Genomic DNA, 25676 nt, shown 5'->3' with positions numbered 1-25676 from the left:
GGGTATTTTATTTATTAAAATAATGGCTTGAATAAAAATAAAAATGTAACTCAACTGTTGGGTTACTTTTAACCCAACTGTTTTGTAACCCAATGCATTGGGTTAAAATAACCCAACGTTGGGAAGGTGCTATACCAACCCACAGTTGGGTTACGTGTTGGGTTATTTTTAACCCAACGTTTTTAAGTGAGTATATATATATATATATATATATATATATATATATATATATATATATATATATATATATATATATATATATATATATATATATGTGTGTGTGTGTGTGTGTGTGTGTGTGTGTGTGTGTTTGCAAAATAGATATTACCTATAGACACTGCCATTCAAAAGTTTTTGATCTGTAAGATTTTTTTATGTTTTTAGAAGTCTCTTATGCTCATTAAGGCTGCATTTATTTGATAAAAAAAACAGTTATATTGTGAATGTAAAATAACTGTTTTTTTATTATTATTATTTGAATACATTTTAATATTTAATTTATTTCTCTGATGCAAATTTGAATTTTCAGCATCTATTACTCCAGCGTTACGTGTCAGAAATCATTCTAATATGATGATTTGCTACTCAAGAAACATTTATGATTAATGTTATCAAAGTTAAAAATTCTGGATTCTTTGATGAATATAAAGTTCTAAAGAACAGCATTTAAAAAAATAAAAATAAAAACAGAATCGGTTGTAACATTATAAATGTATTTACTGTCACTTTTGATCAATTTAATGGATCCTTGTTGAATAAATGTATTAATTTTGTGTAAATGCATTAATGTAATAATAAAAAAAAAATCTTACTGACCGAAACTTGAACAGTAAAATGTTGCAGAAGTGTTCTATTCTATAAAAAAAAAAAACTGTTCTTTTGAACTGTCTATTCATCAAAGAATCCTAAAATAAATGTTTCACCTAACTGTTTTCAACATTGACAATACTTATAAATGTTTCTTGAGCAGCAAATCATCATTTTAGAATGATTTCTGAAGGGTCACGTGACCCTTCAAATATAAATATACAAATATATTCTGACAATAATGCTAAAAAAGAAAAAGAAAAAGAAAAAAGATAGCAAAATCATATTCATGTCAGCTGCACTTTAGGAGTTGCATTCTCTCACTGTGTCCAAAGTGGAACAGCAAAAGAAGGTTAGACAGGGGTCAACAGTGAAACAACACTCCCTCAGTCATAATCATTTTTCTTTTATTCATGATGCATAACAGCAAGTGCAAAAACGTAGTGAGGGAGGAAAAGAGCACACATGGAGGGTGCACTGCTGTCCCCAGCTCTCTAGCTTTCTTGCCTTAAAGCTCTGAAGAGGGAACAATCGTCTGCTTCTACAACAGGAGGTCAGGGGGAATGTGGAGACGAAAGGAAGAAGCCAGAAAGTGAACAAAAAAGAACAACTGATTTGCAACAAAACGTAGTGGGCATCTGGCTGAGTGGTAGAAAAGAATGGCAAAGAAGAGAAGAAAGGAAAGTACTGTAGAAACATGAATACGACTGAAGTCATTCTAAATGTTGTCTGACTTACTTTCTTCCGAAAAAATCTGGCCACTCTCGTTAATTTTAGGAACAACAAAACGCAATACATATGTCTTTGAAAAAAAACATATCTGACATATTTGGCATTATTCAAGAAACTCTTGCCCTAGTTCTCAGATCAGTGCGACACTGCTATGGCACAACAACAGGATAGTGCATGATATTTCCATTAGCAGTCTGTGTGAGTGACGGCATTCATCAGCGAGACATTTATAAAGCACTGATAAATACTTTCATTAGGCCAAGCACATTCTAGCCTGTTTTCTGCATGCGTAATTATACAGAAAGTATTAGATATCTTTGTACGTTTAAACTATGACAAGAGCATGTGGCACACATTTATTGCAATTCTCTCACTCATACCAGCATTAGCATTAAAACAATTTGAATGGAAATGTGTGCTGGTAGAAAACGCCAGAATTTAATCAAACAATCCTTTTGGGTATTTATATACATTATGAAGAACCTCAGGTGAAAGAAAGAGAGCGAGAAAGTGACCTTGACCAGGACTAAAGAAAATTGACTGAACAATGAAAATGCAGAACCACCGGGGAACACAACTAAAGTGATCTGTTAAAGACCAATATGCTTTACTGACATAACAAACTGTCTTCCTGGGATCGACAGACTGTGGGTGGATGGACAAAGGATAGTTTTTAAGAAATTAAAAAAATAGGGTAGTTGACACAAAAGCCTTATTTACTCATGTAATTTCAAACCTGCATGACTCTTTCTTCTGTGGAATACAAAAGAGAAAGACTGTGTTGGCCTTTCTTTTCCATGCAATTACAATAAATATGGATTGAAACTTAATAAAAAAGGATGCAGAAGTGCCATATACATAGTCCAATTGACGCATGCAATATATTCTATGTTATCTAAAGTCATATGTGAGTGACATTTTCCACTGGTACACTTCACACCCACCCACCCACCCAGTGAGTTTTTAACTACTATGACTAAATATTAAACTCAACAACCGAATCAATACAAATTAGTCTAAACAAATAATTTAGTCTGATTTTGCGCACCAGCGTGACCATTTAAAAAGAATGAAAAAAAAAGACATTTCTCACTCTGTGCTCTTTGGAAATGTCACATTTTTGGAGGCGGTGTGAAGAAGGCTGACTCTCCATACTGAACGCCACTGCTGGCCATTAATATGCAGCAAATAATTAACCCCAGCTTCCCTCACCTCTCGCATTCCGTTCACAACAGCACTTTAAACCACTCCACTGGAGCACCAGCTAACCACGACCCAGACAATGGAAGCATGTGGGTATGAAAAAGGGAAGGTAAGAGGCCTGCATGCGCATGCACACATACACACACGTGTAATCCAAAATGCACACAAGCCATTAGCGGACATTATAAAGGAGCGAGTTTTCTGAATAGGCATCTCTGAGTGTTTGTGTTCAAGTGCAGAAGAAGTTTCTGACCTGGCGGATCTCTAAGAGAGCCATGATGTTGACCTCGAATGTCAGCTGATCACTGTTTGGTGGACCTCAGCTTTGTGTCCCACTCTTCCCACCAGTCGTCCTGTTCCCACGGTAACACAGGCTGCATGTTGACAGCAGCCGGTTGCCAGGCAACGGGGCTCTTATCCAGTCTGTTATTAAAACATCTCAGTGCGTTGAAGGAAATAAACTTCACAATCGCAACAAGTCCGGATATGAGTTCCACTACTCACTCCATCACATGAGTTATCCATGACCATCTTTTCTTCATATTTATTCATTCAAGGCTGTTATTTTGCTCATTTTGTTATTTTTGTCCTCATGTTTCCAAATGTTCACTGAAGCACAGAGATGGATAAAAAAAAAAAAAAAACAGTACATGGATAAATAACACGATATGAAAAAGAAGAAAAACGAAATAGTTTAAAACACATGGGCTAGGTTAGTATGCACTTTTGTATTAATGTGAGTTAAAAAAATGGCTTTAAATGGCTAAACTGTTATAAAATTTAAAAAAGATTCAATTTAGTGAAATCTTGTGGATTAAAGTACAGTACACACACACACACACAATTTTTTTTACACAATATTTAACCTTTAATGCATGACCGTTTCTCCAATCATTATTACATATTCAGGTCTTTAGCAACCCAGTTCTATATCTAACACGGATCGATCTCTACCTGCCACGATAATATAAAACTCCAGATATTAAAGTAATAATTACAGAAGAATAAAATAAAGCACATTTCATTGGAGCTTGGAAGGGTTCAGTTTGGACAGATGTTTTAAACCATCACTATTGTACTCGTCAGAGCTCGGTTCCAAGTACATTCAGCAGCATCTGGCTCATGTTCATGATCTCAAACATATCAAAACTATCATTTTCAACATCTCCAAAATCAATATTTTGATCGAAGACAGCTTTTTCACCAGGTCTGCCAGCAGTGACACCAATATTTGATTGCATTTTGCAGTAAATCACTCAGCCATTTCAAGATTTGCAGATTATAATTATTTTTCTTGTAAAAAAAAAAAAAAAAAAAAAAAAAAAAAAAAAAAAATATATATATATATATATATATATATATATATATATATATATATATATATATATATATATATATATATATATATATATATATATATATATATATATATATATATATATATATATATGAGCACAACGGTAGTGAATGACTGCCTGGGTCGCTAAAGACCCAAGGTGTGCATTTAAGGGTTAGTTTTGTATGTATTTAAAGTGAATATTATTTTAAATAATAGTAATTAGTTTATATTATAATGTAAAAAGTATTTTACTTCTCATAAAAAGGACAAATTAATAAGAAAAATATAATTTTAGATATAAATATAAATAATAGATTGTCTTTTTAAAAATCACATTCATTTAATAATTTTCTTTTATTAAAACCATTTGTATAATGGTGACTTTTTAAAATTTATTTCATTTCCCCTCAAAAATACCAAAATCAATTGTAATTCAGAAAATGTTCATAGACATACAGGATATAGTATATAGTCATGTTATTCCCCTTAAAGTCAGCTACAACTCATCCTAAAAAATCTTAATCAAGGAACTATTATGAGGTAGAAGTAAAGTGTGCTCAATGGATTGTAGCCAACTGTTGTTTAACAACATTGTGATTATTCAGCCGTCTTTCAATGAAGAAGAAAAAATAAATGAGGTTAAATTACCTCATCGTCATACAGTTCTTGCCATTATAAAGACTGCAAGTTCCTCACAGCCTTGTTTTCAACCACATTCAAATCAGTATGGTGTGAGCTTCTGTCGGGCTAGCTTGTGTGTCTTCCATACGCCGGCTCTGGGTTCAGCATGTTAGTTTTATTATTAGTCGATGAAAGAGATTCAGCGTTCAGGGAATGGGCAGTGCATGAGAATAAAAGCAAAAGTGATGAATTTGAGCAAAGAAGTCAAGATGACACAGACAGAAATGAAAGAAAGTTATCAGGGCTGCGTTTCCCAAAAGTATTGCCAGTCCATTGCCACCACTGTTCTCTATGATCAACTTAACTTGCGATGCTTTTTGGAAAACCCAGCCTAGCATGATTTATATTCAAAATGGCAAGCGCTGCTTTGTTTACACTTTGCATATCTACACTCTCAAATGTTAAGGAAAAATTAATAATGCAGTCATCATCTTTGTGGTGCCACTTGGTTTTAAGAAGCTCCGGAGAGTGAAACTCTCTTCACTGTGTGGATTGACCAGCACTTTTGCTTGTATATCACCTATACATTATTCAATGCAACCAGATTCAAACAGATGTAAGGAGAAACATCAAAGTCGTATTCTTTCTTCCTTTAATCTGTTTGGGATGAACCATAGAGATAGGAAAGCCACAGTGAACATCCCATCCTCAAAGCACTGACTGAAATGACCAAAGAAAGACAAACATATAAAAACTAATGCTTTTAGTGGACTTTGATTACAGGTCACTTTAAGAGTCTTTGATGTCTCATGGGACTTAGTCGTTTCATCAATGCACCTTATAATATTTCAGACATCAAGCTTTATCTGCTACTACGTTTGTCTTCATTTTCTAAACATTCGCAAAGTAAAGCCACATCATACAAAACGCATTTTTAGATTTTCTGCTGTACGTCACTGGTTCTTTGAAAAAGGGTCTGAAACGCTTGTCTATAACAGTACTCTGTATTTAATCTACCTGTGTATTTTTCCCTCGCTTTCTCTCTCTCCACTCTAATAGTCTTATTGGGAAGGTGGGAACTTAATGAAGTGTGGATGATCGACTCCAACACATTTATCATTGACTTTGACTGCAGTTCGTAGAGTCATGAATAATTTATTGTGTATGAAAGAGAGTTTAGAACCTTGCCGAGGGTTTACGTGTTTTTTTTTTTTTTTTTTCATGTGATATATTCCTCCTTGAAGCTTTCCTGGAATTCAGATTAAGCCAGGCCACAGTTGTGGCGCTTAGTGGCGACTCCATCTTCAGAGCGGTATGTGTTTGCAAACAGATTCCCGTTAATCGGCTATGGATTTCTCCTGCAAGAAAGGGTAGGAATTGGCAGAGGCGTTGCCGCAAACACTCAAGGGCGCTTGTCCACTTCTCCAAGTTCATTTTATGCATGGGGAAGAGAATAAAGACTTTTGTCAAGAGTCACAGAAGGCATAAGACCCCTGCTACTCACCCAGCCACAGACCTGGGACCAGATTCCCAAAACATTCTTAAAGGGGTGGTTCCGTGGTATTTTTCTAGGCTTGGTTGTCTTTATGGGGCACAGTATAACATGTCTTAATACTTCTATTTTTTTTTCTTTCTTTTTTTAAACGGCACATTTTTCTTATATTTTACCTTTATTCCACACCGTCTCCACTGTCCTTTGAACAGCTTGTTTGCTTCCTGCTTCTATGAAGCTCATCCCTCTGAAAAATGCAATGGTCTTAGATTGGTTAGATGGCCAAATGTAGTTTCATGTATTTTTAATTGGCTGAAGTGCCAGACACAGGTTGTCCGGAAACGCCACACCCCTTACCATTACGGGCAGAAGTCACATCTGCGGTGACTAGCAAGGGTTTATGATGTCACCAACCCGGGAAGAAGCTTGTTGTAGTCCAAACCGGCCGTTTTTGTAGGCAATAAAATGCCATATTTTAAAGACAATATCTCTGTTTACATTGAACTTCCAGCACTGTAACTTTGCAGATACTGTTTATGCGCAAGCAGCAACATTACACACTAACTAAAGTTTTAAAAAGTTCAATCGCATGCATCCACCCCTTTAAGAATAAAACAGAAAGTAAGAAGAATATAGCAAAGCGTACTTTGTATTCCCAAAAACTTTTCTTAATAGAGTGTTTTTATCTTTTTTTCTTAAGATTATTCTTAAGACAGAATTTAAGTATATATTAATATTTCTGAAATGAATTTTCTTAAAAATCTAAATAAATTAAATAGACCTGTCTTAAAGGTTAGTTCACCCAAAAATGAAAATTATATCTTGCAAGCTTTATAGTGGGAGGGAATGTCACCTGAGATTCTGAAGCCCAAAAAAAGTGCATCCATAGTAACTCTCCAGTTTTGAAATCCCTCCTACCTGACATAGAACAACCTTTTAGTTAGCAGGCTGGATTTAAAGCCATTGTGCCACCACAACTCTTTAAACTCCCTCATCATTCTTGTCTCTAATTATACTAAATCATCAGACAGTGGGGTTATGACATAAATCATGACAGCTCATGAGGACAGTCTTTGATTCATCTCTAAACCAGAGACACATACACACATGTATGCATAGTTCACAATAGAGGGCAGCAGCTTTGAGATCAGAAATATGGGTCTCTACCCTGAAGACTGTTTTGATCCCAGTATTAGTGGGGTGCAAGTAGGTCATACCATCTTGCAATACCCATGACAGTGTGACAGTACAAATCTGTTTTCTGAAAGCATGGGACTTATATAGCATTACACCTGGGGCCATCCGCCTCTTCGCCTGAAAACAGACTTTGAAAGCGGAAATGTTCCTTCAATGAATCGTCACATTAAGCATTTGTGGGTTTCTCTCTCTCTCTCTCTCTCTCTCTCTCTCTCTCTCTCTCTCTCTCTCTCTCTCTCTCTCTCTCTCTCTCTCTCTCTCTCTCTCTCTCTCTCTCTCTCTCTCCTCTCTCTACATGTGTGTGTGTGTGTGTGTGTACGCACATCTCTGTTTTTGCCAGTGCTTTTCACAGCACAGTGGGTGGGGTAATATTAAAGACTATCAGCGATCCCTTGTTCTCCCTATTGAAGGGAAAAGAACTAAACAAAAGAATAAAACAAAAACACGGAGGAAATCAATTATATTTCAGCAGCGGCTGCCGTCTCAAGCCCCGGAGACCGGCGCAGTCAACAGCAAACTTTATTCATTAATGCAAAATTTAATCAGAGACTCCCCCCTCTGAAAACACCAAATCAAAGTAATTCATTATGTGTAAATAAAATGTACGGATACACTTAAAGGCTCTATTATGTTTTAATTTCACCAGTCATGAGAAGCGTCCCAAATGAGATGTTATGAGTGTAGAATGTAGTTCGTAAACAATTAGATTCCATCCCAAAGGGACAAGAACAATCTTACGCCACGGAGCCTGGTAGAAAGAGGTCGACCTACGCATCTCCTGCTCTCTCAACCCCTTATTAAAGCTATTATCATCTGTCTGATTGTTTCATACGCAGGGGCATTACCAGGAGTCTCCTCAGAGTTTCTCATTTCATGACAGAAACAAGACAGTCTTCATCAGATAAGCAAACATGCAGCAAGCAAAGACTATGCAAAGTATGAAGAGAAAAGACAATATAGACATTTAGACTTGAATGCATCCTGTTATTCAGCTATAATCACCTTCATATTCATCTTAAACTATAAATAACACAAAAACAGGGAACAGAAATATTCTCTGAGTCATCGCAAATCTCATAAACAATATGAAGCCCTGAAGGGCAAGGTGAAAACTCATTTTTGAAGTGTCTAAAGAGTCCCCAAAACTCGATGGAGAATTAGTCATGGGTTCCCTCTGGAATTTTGAATGGGTTTTTAGAATTGCAAATTGGATTTATGGGTAAAATATTGTCTGTGACATTACTTGGGGAGACCATGTTATGTTTTACAAAATAAATTACTTTACAGACATTCTTAAAATGGGAATTTTGAAACCGTCACGCAAGCACGTAACATAACTTGATAACAAGTAGCTACAAAGCATTAAAGTAATGTTTATTGTATTTTCTTTTTTTCAGATGTAATATTCTTCTAGTAATCTGCATTTTGGGGTGTTTAATGATATCTTGTTTGAGTGGTTGTATCAGTTGCAAATTGACTGGAATAATAATATGGTTATAGCATCTATATTAAGACTCTCCGTGTCATGCCTGTAATTTTCATCATTGGTACGCTTCAACTATGAGAGACAGAATAAGACAAAAAAATACAGAAAATCATATTGTCTGATTTTGAACAAATTTATTTGCAAATTATGGTGGAAAATAATCAAAATTTCACAATACATGCCCTATTTCTTCTTTTACATGTATCAGTCATCCTGGTCCTTTGCAGAAAAACAGCCCCAAAGCATGATGTTTCCACCCCCATGCTTCACAGTAGGTGTGGTGTTCTTTGGATGCAACTCAGCATTATTTCTTCTCCAAACATGACAAGTTGAGTTTTTACCAAACAATTCTATTTTGGTTTCATCTGACCATATGACATTCTCCCTATTCTCTTCTGGATCATCCAAATGCTCTCTAGCAAACTTCAGACAGGCCTGGACATGTACTGCAGGATCCCTGGTGACATAGTGTGTTACTGATGGTAGCCTTTGTTACTTTGATCCCAGCTCTCTGCAGGTCATAAACTAGGTCCCCCAATGGGTTCTGGGATTTTTGCTCACTGTGTTCATTTTTATCCCAAGGGGTTAGATCTTGTGTGGAGCCCTAGATCGAGGGAGATTAACAGTGGTCTTGTATGTCTTCCATTTTCCAATAATTTCTTCCAAAGTTGATTTTGTCACACCAAGCTGCTTACCTATAACAGATTCAGTCTTCCCATTCAGTCGTTTTGTATGTATATTCAGTCTGTTTTTTATAAGTGTGTGCTTGTCTGTCGCTTTAAATGCTCGAGCTCGTTACAGCAGAATGGATTCTGATTGGCTGTCAAAAGATGTGTTTCCAACTATATTGTTTCTATTCAGTTTTTGCTGTGGTGTGAACTCTGTTATTCTTTAATACTGAGAAAAAAAGAAAAAGAAAAAACAAACACTATTGTTATCTTTATGGTTATCATTCTTGGTGTGAGCGGGCCTTTAACTCTCTTGTTTTCACTTTACACTGCAGGACTCCTTATGAGCATAAGAAAAAGTAAACGTGCCCACACTGGTCAAAGTTGACACTACATGTTTACTGTTAGCCAAAAGCATTATGCTGTTTTTTTGTTTGTTTTGCCTATCTTATGCTAGATTTTTTTTTTAAATAAACAAATCACCTTGACCTTCAGCACTTGCATAAATAACAAAATTGTCACCTTTTCAAAGCCACGTAAAATGATGTAGGCCTACCATAATTGCCAAAACCTTCTTTAAACATTTGCTCAAAATACAGGCAGGGGGAATCAATATTTCAGACACACAAAAACACACAAACCAAACTAAGCTCTGAGTTCTTACATAGACTGAACAATGCAGTATGAAAGTAATAAGTTCTCTAAAAGCACAAACGGTCACACAAGATTAATTAAAAAGACGTTAATCTTTATATTAATAGCTATTGCTGGTATGATGAGCTAGACAGCAATATATTCTTTTGACATTCATAAATAATTTACATTAATCGTGATTATGGAGTACTGCACGGCTATACTTTCACAGTGCACAATAAGCAGAAGTCAATGCAAACAGCATTGATTTAGCCTTTGTAAGGAATTTTGAGAGAACTGGTGACTGTGCTCATAAAATACATTTCATTTTACCAGCAGGAAAACGGTTACAGTCACACTTCTCTCATCTCTAGAATCTCTAAATCTTGTTTAAATCTGGCTTTGTAGAACATCTAACCACAGTTGTCTCAGACCCCTATTGAAAAAAAAAGAAGAAGAATAAATAAATCAACCTATACCATGTCTATTTTACTATACTATACATCCTTTACTGACACATCGCTTGAGACTGATATGAATATGATAATTAAACTTTATTTGGAGTACTTTTTTATTGCACAATGCGTATTTCTTGAAGAGATTTCACCCCAAAAATGTAATTCTGTCATCATTTACTCGCCCTCGAGTTGTTCCTCTGTACGAGTTCCTTTGTTCTGCTGAACACAAAAGAAAATATTTTGAATTATGTTTGTAACCAAGCATATAGAGCAACCACTGACTACACACTAAGGGGGGGGGGGGGGGGGGGGGGGGGTAGGAGGACTATGGTAGTAAATGGTAGCTCTATCTGCTTTGTTACAAATATTCTTCAAAATATCTTATTTTATGTTCAGCAGAACAAAGATTCTCGTTCAGGTTTGGAACAACTAGAGGGTTAGTAAATGTTGACATAATTTAAATTTTTGGGTGAACTATCCCTTTAATATTAAATGTGTCTAATATCCCTATTAGTAAGGATAGTAAATGCAAGATATTTAAAGTTTACCTACAGTAGTGCAATAGTTCTACTTTAGCAGAATCAAATATACGTGTATATTTTATTGGACCTCAGGCCTATTTCCGGATAACTATAGCACATTAAGTACAAAATTAGTTTCAATTTAGCAGACTTTAAGTATACCAATTTTGTACCAAAAGTAGAATTGCAGGATATTTATATTAACCACATAAATATGTCAATGTACCAGTAGTATATTTAGCATAACATATTTGAGTATGTGCATTTTTCACTAGGGTCATTTGATAGATTTCCTAAACTGCAACTTTTTTTTTCTTCTTCTTATTTTTTCTTCTTTTTCTTCTTTTTTTTTTTTTTTTTTTTTTTTTTGAGGACACAGGAACAACACATGGCTAATTTATTTTCCTCACAGGAAAATGAAGAGTGTCAGGTCTAATTTGAAAATAAGTCAAAAGTTATTCAAAACTATTTTTTTATTCTTCAGTGACTGTACGGAAAATTGTTTGGGGGTTTGTGTCATTAGTTCTCTGACAGCTCGGCAGGCCCCTGTTTCCAATCACAAAAGCACTGTAGGTAACATCCATCTTTTATGTAAAGGTGGATTTGGATAACATGCAACATTGCCGAGCCTGTCCATCACACGCCGCAATTTTCTTTTGTTCCTGACCTCAGGGTGGCCATAATCATTTTCTCTCTGAGGTGCAGCCCTGCGTGATGTGCAGTATGCACATAAAATGTCATAGCATAATTTATACAGTATGTAATTTACACTGATTGAGAAATTTATTTTAGAAAAATAGCTATCATATATGACATTTTATCACTTTGTCCAGGATGTTAAAATTATGTTGATCTAAATTTTAGTGTTACAGGAACTGTTGAAGTTTAATCTTTTGGAGAAGGGCTGGATTCATTTTACAGTCAGGCTATTTTTCCTGTTCTTAGATGAAAATGTCAGGACAATTCCAGTGTGGAAGCATCTACTCTACTGACTACATATAGTGATCAAGTTCTTTCTTTATGCCATGGGTCTGATTAGCATTCCCTGATAGACTACAATTTGGGAATGGGAGTATACGGAAAATCTGTAAATGGAGAGAAAATGGATGAAATACGGAAAGAATGGCTTTGATACAGTGCAATTAATGTTATTAAATTGAACTGAATGATGCTCCTTCTTAAGGGATCCTTTAATTACTCACTGAAATGCAGAACTCCCTTTCTTTCTTCCTCTTTCTCCAGTCGATCTCTCATTCTGAAGTTAGTGTACCCCGAGGGGAGATGAGCAGATAGCTATGCAGCAAATTAAATGGTTCGTTATTAAGCGCCAAGGCCAATTTAAGCAGGTGTCATTAAGCACTGTTTATCTTAATGATGAACCTAATGAATATTACCTCTTTTTCGTACCAAAATGTTGCATTCTCCCCTTTCAGTCCCCCCTCCCGTCCTTTCTTTCTATCCTCTCTTCTCCGCTCCATCCCCAGAGCGGAATTATTAGAGAAATTGGCAGCATCACAAACCATCTTACGTGTGCGATAGAAAGAAGCTGACTGTCCTTTGAAGATTTTTTTTTTCTCCTCTTCAGTTGTGAGGGGTGAAAATGGAACTGTATGTTTTTGATCAGTGGGATGACACGTTAGGCCCTGCACCGCTTTGATGAAGTTGTCTTGCGTGGCGCTGGATGTAGTTCAAAACCACAAGACGTGGAGAGAAATGTCGTGGGTGAGGATAGCCTTGACCCTGGCGGTATAAAGGGAATGGAAGAGGGGTGGGGGGAGTTGGAGGCAAAGGACACCAGACAGGGCATTGTGCTTTTCATGTTCCCATCAAGTCTGGCTTTTTCAGTTAAATGAATTTGAATACTTTTACAGAACTTGACAGATTTGTATTTCATGGGCACTTTATAGAGTAGCTAGTTTAACGTGGTGTAAGGTACCCGAGTAACGATACTTCGGAACTATTCTGAATGAAAGAAATACAAATCTGTCATCATTTACTCACCCTCATGTCTTTCACCATTTGCTCATTTTCGGAACACAAATGAAAATGTTTTTAATGAAATCTGAGAGATTTATCTCCCTCCATTGACAGTCTACGCAACTTCCACTTTAAAGCTTCAAAAAGTTCAAAAAGAGCTTGTAAATCGAATCCATTTGAATTGATTTAGTTCACATTTTCTAAAGAGACATGATAGTTTTATATGATGAACAGATTGATTTTAGGATTTAATTTACATATAAACAGTAATATAATATTTTCATTATTTGAGGGAATTTTGATTTTACTCAATTACAATGAAACAGAAGTATTTTCTTCCCTATTGTGGTGTATATCTGAGTGAGATAACCAAGTATTCAATAACCAGGATGATTATTCATACATAAAAATAAATAAATAAATAAATAAATAAATAAATAAATAAATAAATAAATAAATAAATAAATAAATAAATAAATAAATAAATGAAAAACACAAAGATATTTGTATTGGTATAAATACCCATTTATATATTTTTGGTTTGTTTCCGATCAATTGACACCTTGTGCTACAATAATGTTTTCTGAAATTATTTAGTCTCCTTAATTATTATTATTATTTTTTTAAATATGCAATTCCTTTAAATATGCAATTCCTCTGCATACTTTTATGTTAAGAAATCGAGTCCCCGACACTCACAAATCAAATGGTGATGCAGACATCTGTGACCTTACTCTTCCTGCCACTTCTGTATTTGTGTCTCTCTTTGTGGGAGTGTGTGTATCAGAGCTCTCTGAATACCTACATGGAGCTCTTTGAAATTTCTTTACGACCACTGGCTGCGTATGCTCTTTTTCCAACACCTCAGGAAAAAGACATTACCGTCAGGCCTTCTGTAAACAAGCCCTGCCGCCTGTTTGTGTTCGTCACAGCTAAGGACCTGTTGTAATAGTTTTTCCATGGTCATTTCACACAATCAAATTATGCCAAGAGAAAGCAGTGAGGGAGAAAAGAAAAAAAAAGTTAGCACTCACCAGCTATGGAATAAATAAGCGAGGCAGGGGGTTGGCGAGAGAACGAGGCAAATGGAAATGTTTTGTGGGGGGAGTTTTAATCAAAAAACTGTGGACTGATGAATCATAATGTGATTTTTTTTTTTGCTCTGAAAACAGGGCATTATTTATCCTGGGGTAAAACTGCTGTGAAATTGGAGGAGATGGGCTGGTGTGACTCGCAAAAGCTGTTCAGAGCTAAAGACTGCCAACACACTGAGATGGTTATACCACACAGATGCAGTTAGTTAACAAAAAAACAAAAAAAATCACTCAAGAATTGTTGCACGATGAGCAATGCTCTTCCTAACAGGGGCATGGGATAGAGTCCAACCCATTTGTTTGCAATTTCTTGCACCTGTACTGGCCTTTCAATTAAAAACAAAGGTGAAAAACAAAATTGATACATTAAACTACATTTACATGTTTTGTTTTTTTTTCAATTGCTAACACACAATTTTGCAAACCAGGCTGGTTTATCAAAATACTTAACACAATTCACAAAATCCCGCACCCAAACTGCAAAATTCCTCAAATGTCTTGCAAAATGAGGCACTGCAACCAAAACTACATATAGCATTATCAAAATCAATTCATATTACCAGATTGTTGTCTAACCAACTACACAGTGTTGGGCATAATGAAACACACTGTCAGCTTTAGAAGGCTTGTCATAATACTATGCTAAATATCATGTATAATGTTATGTAGTTCAAGTTGTAATGTATATATATATATATATATATATATATATATATATATATATATCCTATTAGCTCACGCAGTGTCATTTTGAATGGCAGTGTTTTGAAATGACAAACATGTGACTATATGTCAGATTGTTTTTTCTTATGAAAAAAAAAAAAAGGTTTTGCTCTCTGTGTTCGTTTAAATAATTGCACGTCATTTTGCGACCGTGAGTTACTATTGCCATTGGCATCTGCCAAAAGGAGTCCTCCAACGCGCTAGCCCGTGCCTGTGTTCGCGCTCGCCCGCACCACCTGTTTACCGAAGTGTGAACGCATTCATGTGATTGGCTTATAAGTTAACAATCCCCACGTGGGGTGCGTTCTTGTGATTGGCTAAAACAAGGGGCGATATCTGATAAGTTGCTGATCATTCCCTGTTTAAAAAGGGCATTTGTGTGTCGAGCCAAGTCAGGGGAGTCTCAAAATTCACACACAAATGCAGTGAAGTTCACAGACCGCAAGCAGTTTGAAAAATCAAGATATAGTTGTGTGTGCATCAAAAATACATTTCTGAATCTTGAGCGCATTTCTGAATTTTGTTTGTATTTATGAATTTTGTGTGTATTTATAAATGTTGTGTGCATTTATGAATTTTGTATGCATTTGTGAATCTTCTGTACTTTTTAAATTTGTGTGTGCATTTGTGAAATGTTTGTGCATTTGTGTATCCTGTGTGTGCATATGTGAATGTAGTGTGCGTATTTATCTTTATTGATACTCATTTAGCTCCATACTTTGGTGCCACCACTCTTCATAATCCTCGTGCCCTTCTTTGAGGGAGACGTGATCTCTGTAGAATATCTTATTATGGTTTCAAATAAATGTAAAAATCAGATTACTGACTAATACGGACTACAGCTTGTATAATTGCATCAGCCAGAACGCCTCAACGAAAGCACATCTCTGAAATTTAAAATCCTCTTCTATCATTTTTCATAACCATTTCGCCCAGTAGCTTCATTCATCGTTTCTTTCACCTAAACAACACTGGGCTGTCGTTTTTAAATGGGTTGATTCGGTATAATGTTTATTCAGAGCAGGTGTGTGTGTGTGTGTGTGTGTGTGTGTGTGTGTGTGTGTGTGTGTGTGTGTGTGTGTGTGTGTGTGTGTGTGTGTGTGTGTGTGTGTGTGTGTGTGTGTGTGTGCCTGGAGCTCTCTGAATCAGAGTGTTAATTATGAGACTAGGCTCATCTCCAGACAGAATTCCAGCATTAGTATGGGCTGGTAGTGAAGACTTTAATTTATCCCCTGGTGCATTGGACTGGCAGATCAGCTTCCTCTAAAGTTCATGCTACACAGACCCTACGGCCAAAAGTTGTATTCTTTCCCATTACATTTGGAATTACCCCACGTCTAAAAATGGCAAATTTTTAACCTCTCTAACTTCATATCTACCGTTTAAAAATTATTGCTATAGTACACCTCAACTGCCATAATTCAAGCTGTAATTCACAAGTGCTCTTTACTGCTATCTGAAGCACATTAGTGATATGGCCATTTCAAGTACTTCGCTTCAACAGTCTGAACAGTTTGAATTAAATAAACTGTGTAACAGTTACTTTTGTATAGCATTTAAGTTTCAGAAAATTAGTCTTTTGGTATGTAATATGACATTTTATAAGATATGAGAGCTAAAAAAGGTTAGACTTGGTAAACCCAGCCTGATCTGCCGACGATTTGATTTGATCCTGCTTCTGTTACACTTTTGTGGGAACCAATCAAAGACTGGCTTATCCACCTAGTGCGCTATTGGCGGGTTTAACACAATAACTGATAGAGAAACAATGGGTCGTTGCCTGTTGATTGGTTGAAGGATTATCCAATTGCGTACAGAGTAATTTGAATAATGCTTGTTGATCACATCTCTTGTGCTGTAGAAAATACAGAGCAGACTCCCCAGACTAATGATAAATTTTAAATTGAGCTTGATCTGGTGATAGCCAGATAGACAAGAAGGTTTGACTGATAGGAAAAATACATTTTGATTTGTATTCTTTCACATCCTGACCCTTTGAAATTCTACAAATGCCTGTTCTTTATGTTCTGAATATCCTTGTATGTTTTTTTTGGTTGTTTTGTTTTTTTTTAATTCAACTTTTGGGTAACATACAAAATAAATAAAAATAAAAATACTTATATTATTAATAATTATTAAAATATTTATATTACAATCCATAAGTTTTTCTTCAATTTACATTGAGGTTTTTTCCCCCCACAGTGGATTTATTAGAGGCTCATATTTCATACACTGTAAAAAAAAATGTGGTTGTTTTTTGTTGGTTTAACTTAAAAAAGTAAGTAACTTTTTTACTTTTTTTCTTAAAAAAGTAAGCCTTAAAATTTTGAGTTTATTGAAATTAAAAATTTGAGTTGATACAATGAAGGTCATTTGTTTAATAAATAGAAACTCAAAATATTTTTGTATCTGAACCACATTAAAAAATTGATAAATTATGAAAATAGCACTATTAGGCATGTTTCACTGCGTCATCAGAAATAAAACATACAATTACCCAACATGCTTACAAAATCTTTTAATCATTTTTTAATAAAGGTTGTCGAATCTCAAAAAATGTTCATTGTATTAACTCAAAATTTAAATTTAAATTAACTCAAAATGTTAAGGCAACCAGGTAACTTATTTTTGGCCCATATTGATAGGATAGCATCTAGCAGTTGATGGAGATTTGTGGGATGCACATCCAGAGCATGGAGCTCCCGTTCCACCACATCTTAAAAATGCCCTGTTGGGTTGAGATCTGGTGACTGTGGGGGCCGTTTTAGTACAGTGAACTCATTGTCATGTTCAAGAAACCAATTTGAAATGATTCGAGCTTTGTGACATGGTGTATTATCCTGCTGGAAGTAGCCATCAGAGGATGGGTACATGGTGGCCATAAAGGGATGGACATGGTCAGAAACAATGCTCAGGTAGGCAGTGGCATTTAAACAATGCCCAATTGGCACTAAGCGGCCTAAAGTGTGCCAAGAACACATCTCCCACACCATTACACCACCACCACCACCAGCCTGCTCAATGGTAACAAGTAGGGCTGGGTATTGATTCAGATGTTCCAATTCGATTAGATTTCGATTCACAAGCCCTCAAATCGATTCGATTTCGGTTCTCGGTTCGATTTTGGATTCTCGATTCAACTCAAATGAATATAGAGTTAATACAAATACTATAGGTATTTATAAAAAAAGAACAGTGAACGTAAGTGGGTAATTAAAAAGAAATGAAGAGCCACAAACCTGTATATTAAACTTTGGTATATTATTATAGGTACACCTGAGTACATTAAATACTCAAATACTTGATCTATTTTAGCAGTTGTCACATCAAATGGTTCTGCAGATTTTCTGTATTAATACAGCATTTCACCTCAGCATTATAAAAGGCAACAACGCACCGGAAGCTGCCATTTAAACACTGAATGGATAAATGATGTGCGGCTCTTGCTCGTGTAAGATCACGCAAGGCAAATGGGTGACAGTGGTGAAGACTAGTAATTAGATTTACGTTAATCTTATGTTCAATGTTAGCAGAAATAAATATGGAAAAAAATCAATTCGTGGCCTGTGAGAATCGATTCTGAATCGACTAGATTTTTAAAAACCGACTAATCGAAAAATTGATTTTTTTTGCCCAGCCCTAGTAACAAGACATGATGGATCCATGTTCTCATTATGTTTAGCCAAATTCTGACTCTACCATCTGAATGTCTCAACAGAAATCGAGACTCATCAGACCAGGCAACATTTTTCCAGTCTTCAACTGTCCAAATTTGGTGAGCTTGTGCAAATTGTAGCCTTTTTTTCCTATTTATAGTGGAGATGAGTGGTACCCGGTGGGGTCTTCTGCTGTTGTAGCCCATCCGCCTCAAGGTTGTGTGTGTTGTGGCTTCACAAATGCTTTGCTGCATACCTTGGTTGTAACAAATAACTTAGATTTATTATTGAACTTTTGTGCAGAATCTTAAATCGATCATTTTATGTGTGTGTGTGTGTGTGTGTGTGTGTGTGTGTGTGTGTGTGTGTGTGTGTGTGTGTGTGTGTGTGTGTGTGTGTGTGTGTGTGTGTGTGTGTGTGTGTGTGAGTGTGTGTTTTCCAGGTTTTTGATTATTAGTCATATACTTACATCTCCATATAGCTAACATACCTGCCTTTATCAGTATAAATTTCCTTTCCTCAGTATAAATTATCTTATCGCATTGAACCCTGTTATATTAATACAATATTTGATGGAGTTTTGTATATTTAACATAAGCACATGTAGATTTGAGACTCTGCTTTGCTGAATGGCAGGCAAGTCCCCATGAGCATTTCACATAGAAGAAAGGGAAGCTAACAGAGACACCTCTACATTCCCAAAGTCCCTTGATCCCCCTGTCCCAGTCCTGTTTAGTGTTCACATAGAGGCCTGCAGGGTATCATGTCAGGATTGCGAATTTCTGCTGTTAATCAGAGAGCTGCAGGAGGGATTCTCAATACACATATGTGCATAGGCACACCTAATGCTATGTGCATATTAAAATGCAATATGCATTACCATATGCCAGCAGAATACAGTATGTACACACAGTAAGTATTTCATCACAACAGTGTATCCCCAAAGACTCTAAAACTTAATAAAACTCTATTATGCACTTTGCAATTGCACAATAATTCAGTGATTCGATAATTACTATGATTGGAAGCTAAACAGTCAACACTGTAGAATTATACAATGGCTCGTTTTGAGTTTGCACGTAAGGTGATGTTGTTCAAATATGTTATTGTATATTTAACTTTCATTTGCATTTAAATAACAGATGTCTCTTGCGTTTAATTAAAGATGTACTGTTGTATTTTTACTAGTGTAATTGTCACTGGATATAATTGCATTCCATCAGCTCATTTAAAATCATATTTACAGGCATGGCTTATTTCAAAAATATTTGTAACGTTTTTTTTTTTTTTTTTTTCTAATATTCTCAGAATCCATTTTTTTTAGTCCATTAGCTTTGCATATGGAAAAATGATCAAACAAAGAAAAAAATAACATAAAGGGTGGGAATAGCCCCCTAACTATGAAATTAATGAGATGTTTGTTGTAGTAAATTCATACATTGTCTCCATTTTGATCGCACATGCAGTGAAGACTGCAGAACTGTAGGTGGTAAAGGGAGTGAAGACATTATCCTCAAAAATATTCTAAAACTTATCTCATATCGAATGCCAAATTCCAGTAACTGTTAATGAAAGGCCCCCACCCGTTAATCACTTATTATTCAGGATGAGAAATTGGACTTATGTTTTATTCCGCTGGGATCATTAAATGCAATAAATAATTCAATGAGTCTGCTGAGAAGTCATTTAATTCTCTTTAATTGATTCAAATGGATCTGGAATTAGTTCAGAGACTTTTAAGAACATGTTTCATGTTTCAGAGAAACTAAGGTGTTTATTGCTCCACTTAGCAAATATTACCACCAGTACATAAAGATTATTGACTTTCTTTTTCTAATTACTGTCATTTAATATAAGCAGGTTATAGTGGTTTCAACAAGCTCATTTCAATTAAAATAAGTCAAGAGGGTTAAGTAATTTCTTTCTCATTTACCTGACAACTTGTAGCAAAACAGGTAAAGTTAGAGAAAAACTAAATCAAGCATTTTCTACTCTTTTCTATACTTCTGACCCAATTCTCATTTCTGCTGTTGATTTTTGACTGTGTGAGATGAGTACTGGTGATGTTTCATTTGTTATACAAACTGCAACCTGCAGTGACCACACAATTTACAAACAAACCTTCAGAAATCCATCTGTTTGACAATCTTAAGCAAATATGATCTTTAAATTTGCTGTGCTCGCGTGCATAAAAATCTCACACACTTTTGATTAAAAATGTTGTCATTCCACACAGTTCTTTCTCTGGCTTAGAGGAATAAGAAGGAATTTGGATCACACTTAAAAGAGGGTGAGATCTTAAAAAAAAAAAAAAAAAGTTTTAATTGAGGAATCTCAAATGCTAGAGGAATCAGATGAATAACAAAGACAGAGCAAGTCTGTAGGGGACTGGAATCAAGGGCACTTCAATGCTTTTGATCACCGGCATCTTTCAGATCATGAGAGTTGCCAGCTATGCAGGACAGGTACAAGAAACAGAAAGCTATTCCCCAGCTTCTTCTGCACTGTCCTGGTAAACATGACGATAAGTGCACACGCTTCATGAAGTTAGAGTGCATGTGTGTGCAAAGCACAGTTGTGCATCAGACCTTCTTTAAAAAATAAGCTTTTTTTTACCTTCATTTTGCTTTCATCTGACAATCATTTGCATTTAAACTACCTCATTAGGTATGCTCTGGTGTTCACTGACATACTAAAGCTTATCGTATTAAGATTAGATAAATAACAGAATAAGTAAAGCTGACTGGAATACAAAACATTTCCAGAGTTCAACTGTGCAGCTGAGCTTTTTGGACTCAAATAACATTTGATTTTTCCCTGATCATTTTGTATTTCCGGAATGCACTGAATATTAATGCATATACTTATTCCAGGCTGACACTGAAGGGAACACATAATTATGCAGATTTCTAAATTGCATCCCTTGCATGCATTTTCATTAATTATGAATAATATGAAATATTTTAGCTAATTTTCATAATGCCCTCAGTCCCCTTTGACATATTTTACCACATTTTAAACCCATTCTGCAAAATGGCGCATATTTCATCCCAATATCGTTAAAAAATTGCAAAAAATAAAATAAAATCCACAAATTCCAGCAGAGATTCTCTTGCAGGAAAACATGAATGGAATGGTTGATTAGGAGTACATTTGGATTGACGGATTGGTTGTAGAAGGTGAACAGCACTTAACTAACATTTTGTTTTACCCCTTTGTACCTGAACGTGTTCATAAATATTCATCCCCGTGTGCTAATTAAGATGCCTACCTAGGATGCATTATGGGAGGGTCAGAATTTGTAATGCCAGGTGTTGACGGTGACTTCCTGTTTGGACCGTTGGGACTTCCCATTGCCGCATTCACCCTGGCTTCGAAGCTGATTGCAAAGCATGTCCCAGAGGAGTTCATTCTACAGACGACACAAATGTGACTTTATTTACAAAGTTCCACTCTTGTTTTCTGCTGCATTAGAGAGCATATGGCGGAGGCCATAGGCCAGTCTTCTACCTTCTTCTATTTTGAATGCATATTCCATTGGTGATATAAAATATATATAAAATATATTTTTTGTTCATTTAATTATTTAATTGTAATGGCAAACTCTCTCTCTCTCTCTCTCTCTCTCTCTCTCTCTCTCTCTCTCTCTCTCTCTCTCTCTCTCTCTCTCTCTCTCTCTCTCAAACTGATGTCTTTGATTCACTTAAATGTTGCATCTGCTATTTTAATCTTCCTTAACCCTTATGTGATGTGATAATTAGAGGTTTCTGAAACAAAGATATTTCACAATGTGTAACACATAAAAGAGCAGGTGCTAAGCAGGCCCAGAAGATATAACCATGGAAAATATAATTTCTACTAATACAGTCCTTCCAGCCATTCCATAAGGACATAATATTAGCATAAAAGTAATTTGCATTAAAAAAAAATCCCTTTATGATTGTTTCTAAGATTTGCAATTGCAGTCTTGTTCATTCAAACAAATGCTCAGCGTTATGAAGACCCTTCTTCACAAGACCCTTCAATCCTTGTCTACAGTGACTAGCATTCAACATGGCAATGCTTGATTTGAATCAGATTTTGGATTTCTACGTCCCGGTATTTGCTTTTAAACAATCTGGAATTAGCAAGCGCTACAGACGCAGGTTTATGCAAAAAATATTTGAAGTTATGTTTTGCTGTTGGCCCTCAACATATTTATTCATTTTCCACAAGATGGTATGATTCTTTAGGGTCTTCATGTAGAGTATAACCATGGGCGGATCTACAGGGGGCAAGGGGGGCAGGTGCCCCCCCCCCCCCACTCTAGAGCCTTGCCCCCAGCTGCCCCCCTAAAGTTAAATATCTAAAAACTGTACATGTAAAAACAACCCGCCAGTATGTCCAATGGATTTACCAAAAGTAAACCATTTAATTTTTAATTTTAAATGTATTAAAATTAAAATACATAAAATACCCCTCCCCCGCCCCTCAAATACTTAGCTACGTCCCTTTTTCAAACGTGCAGAGCGGCGATCGCTCAGTCTGGCTGGCACACAGTGAGTCTGCTGCGGTGTAAAGCCCAACAAACCGACTGGAGAGACTGAGCTGCTCCAGAGCCCATGAAGGTGAAGTGAGTTTCCCCAGGTGTAGTTTAAACACACGTTTAACTTAAAATTACATTTGTAATGAATGTATTTTATTCTAAAGACGGTTCAGCATCAGCAAAAACAACAAGTCTATTTCATTATCCAAAATCAGCGGTTGTGATTCGTAAGAGCACTCTTCCCTTTGATTAGCCTAATTTTGATTTTAGTAAAGACAAGAACAGCTTAATATATATATATATATATATATATATATATATATATATATATATATATATATATATATAATTACAAGTTGTGTTTCTCGTTTCATGTGTCACAGTAATGATCAATCTACAGTTTATGTATTGCTGTTACACATCCTGAAGGTCTGTCTTTTCAGAGTTTATCAGTATAAAAGTAAATCGTGTTTAAATGTCAGGACTTCCTGTCGGGACGAAAGTAACACTTGTTACTTTTGTCCCACTTGTGTATATATATATAATGCATATAATGCTAATTTGATTTTTATATTGTTCATATTGTTGAAGAAAAAAATGATCAAATAGATCAAAATTGCACAAAAAAATATACTAAACCTACAAGTTTGTACTGTCAGGATATATTTGAAACATTTGATTAAACTTAAAATGAAAAATAAAAATGTAATTTAATATTTTTTTTGCAAAGATAAATTAGCTACAAAATATGTTTGCAGTTACATTAACAAGGTCATAGTCAGGTATGTTTATTAAAAATAAAAAAAGAGTAACACAGAACAATCTAGCTTATATTGTTGTGTTACTTTTGACCCACCTGTGTGTTACTTTCGTCCCAACTGATGGGGTCAAAAGTAACAATCTTCATCTTATGTTCAAAGTGATATTATACTGTTGTCGTTCTGTATTTGTACAAAATACCACCTGCTATTGATAGACCACACTTGTGAGTTATTGCCCAGTGCAAATGTATATCTCTGTCTAAAATATTTTCTTATAAAAGTGCGTTTTTCTGAAAAATGGTACTTTCGCCCCTGCTCTCCCCTATATATATATATATATATATATATATATATATATATATATATATATATAAATATATTGTATCCGTAACTGCCGATTCTCACGCATTCACCGTGAGACATGAGCAATTGACACTTCACTCTCCCACGCCACACATACATTTTCTCACGCAGAGAAAAAACGCGAAGCAAAGACGAAACGAGACCGACAGAGCAGGTTACTGATGATATATTTAAAAAAAAAATTCAGCTCTCAGATTCTGTCACTTTTATTACGAAATTCAAACAATAAATGCCATTTTGGCGCTTGTAAATGTTATGTGACAGATCCCTAGCTGCTCGTAGACCGATCACCTCTACTAGCTAACAGTAAACACGAATAAACAATGTTGAAAGAAACAGTAGCCTACAACTTACCTAAATGTATATTCCTCATACATAATATCGACCAATCAATCTAACAAAAGGGTCAATAAAACAACTGGAGAACATTAATGTCACATAACATTTACCTCAGGAAAGCCATTTAATGACCATAATAGGATATCACATTAGATAAGGGGAAAAAAGCTATAGAGAGTATTTTGCTAAGTGTAGTGTACCATATTACATATTTATTATATTTTGATTTATATCATTAAATAAAATTGTTATCGTAATAAAAAAAAACGCATTATATGTAATTTGAGTTATTTTTAACCTTGAATAACACTGCCAGCTGATAGGACTCTCTGTATGTTTACAGCATTGGTGAGTTGTTTTTTTCTTGGGATTAGGTACATCTTGTGTGCCTAATATTTATGCAAATGAGTCAATATTAAATCAAATCACATTAATTGAATTGAAATAACAAAAAAGCGTAGCTTACCAGAAATTGTAAACACTGCAACATGTTGTCACTAAACCTAATAAAATTCAGTTGTAACTAAAATGTTAGTGACAATCACAATGCTCTTATTGTGATGCAATTATTAAAAAAATAAATAAATAGATATCAGATATCACAGCAATGAAACCAGGTTACAACTGGGGAAATGACAAATACAATAGGATTAAGTAGTCTAAACATGACCGGTGTGTGCATGTGATAAATCTTTCTGATTTTTTATTTGTTAGATAGGCTACTTATTAGCTACATGGTCCTACAGTGTAATGTAATACAATGTGGACTGTAATTATACGTTTTTAATTATAATAAAAACTTGAGTATTGTCCAATGTTGTATATGTGTCGTCCACTGCATCTTGGACACAATTATTGAATTTTTTTATAATTGCATTTAGCTTTTTATACTGTTTTGTTTGAACACTGGGCTTATTCCTGTTGTGAATTTTTGAAAACCTGTAAGTACTGTATAGTTTAAAAGTGGTTTTGTATTTGTTTTGTTAAAGCAATTCACATATAGGGATTTTCATGTACCGTATACATGACTTTCATGTACCCCCCCCCCCCCCCCCCCCCAAAAAAAAACAAAAAAACAAAA

The 25676-nt window shown here is 35.4% G+C and overlaps 1 long non-coding RNA gene across 1 annotated transcript in view; it reads left to right on the top strand.

Moving 5' to 3' along the window:
- The window catches only part of LOC137092832 (uncharacterized), a 272819-nt gene that overhangs the window by 196814 nt on the left and 50329 nt on the right, over nt 1-25676 (top strand). The gene's annotated exons all lie outside the window — the stretch shown is intronic.

This window comes from Pseudorasbora parva, chromosome 11 (genome assembly GCF_024679245.1).
Source record: "Pseudorasbora parva isolate DD20220531a chromosome 11, ASM2467924v1, whole genome shotgun sequence".
NCBI classification, from domain to species: domain Eukaryota; kingdom Metazoa; phylum Chordata; class Actinopteri; order Cypriniformes; family Gobionidae; genus Pseudorasbora; species Pseudorasbora parva.
The sequence above is the reverse complement of the archived record's forward strand: the minus strand, read 5'-3'. Positions and strand labels throughout refer to the sequence as shown.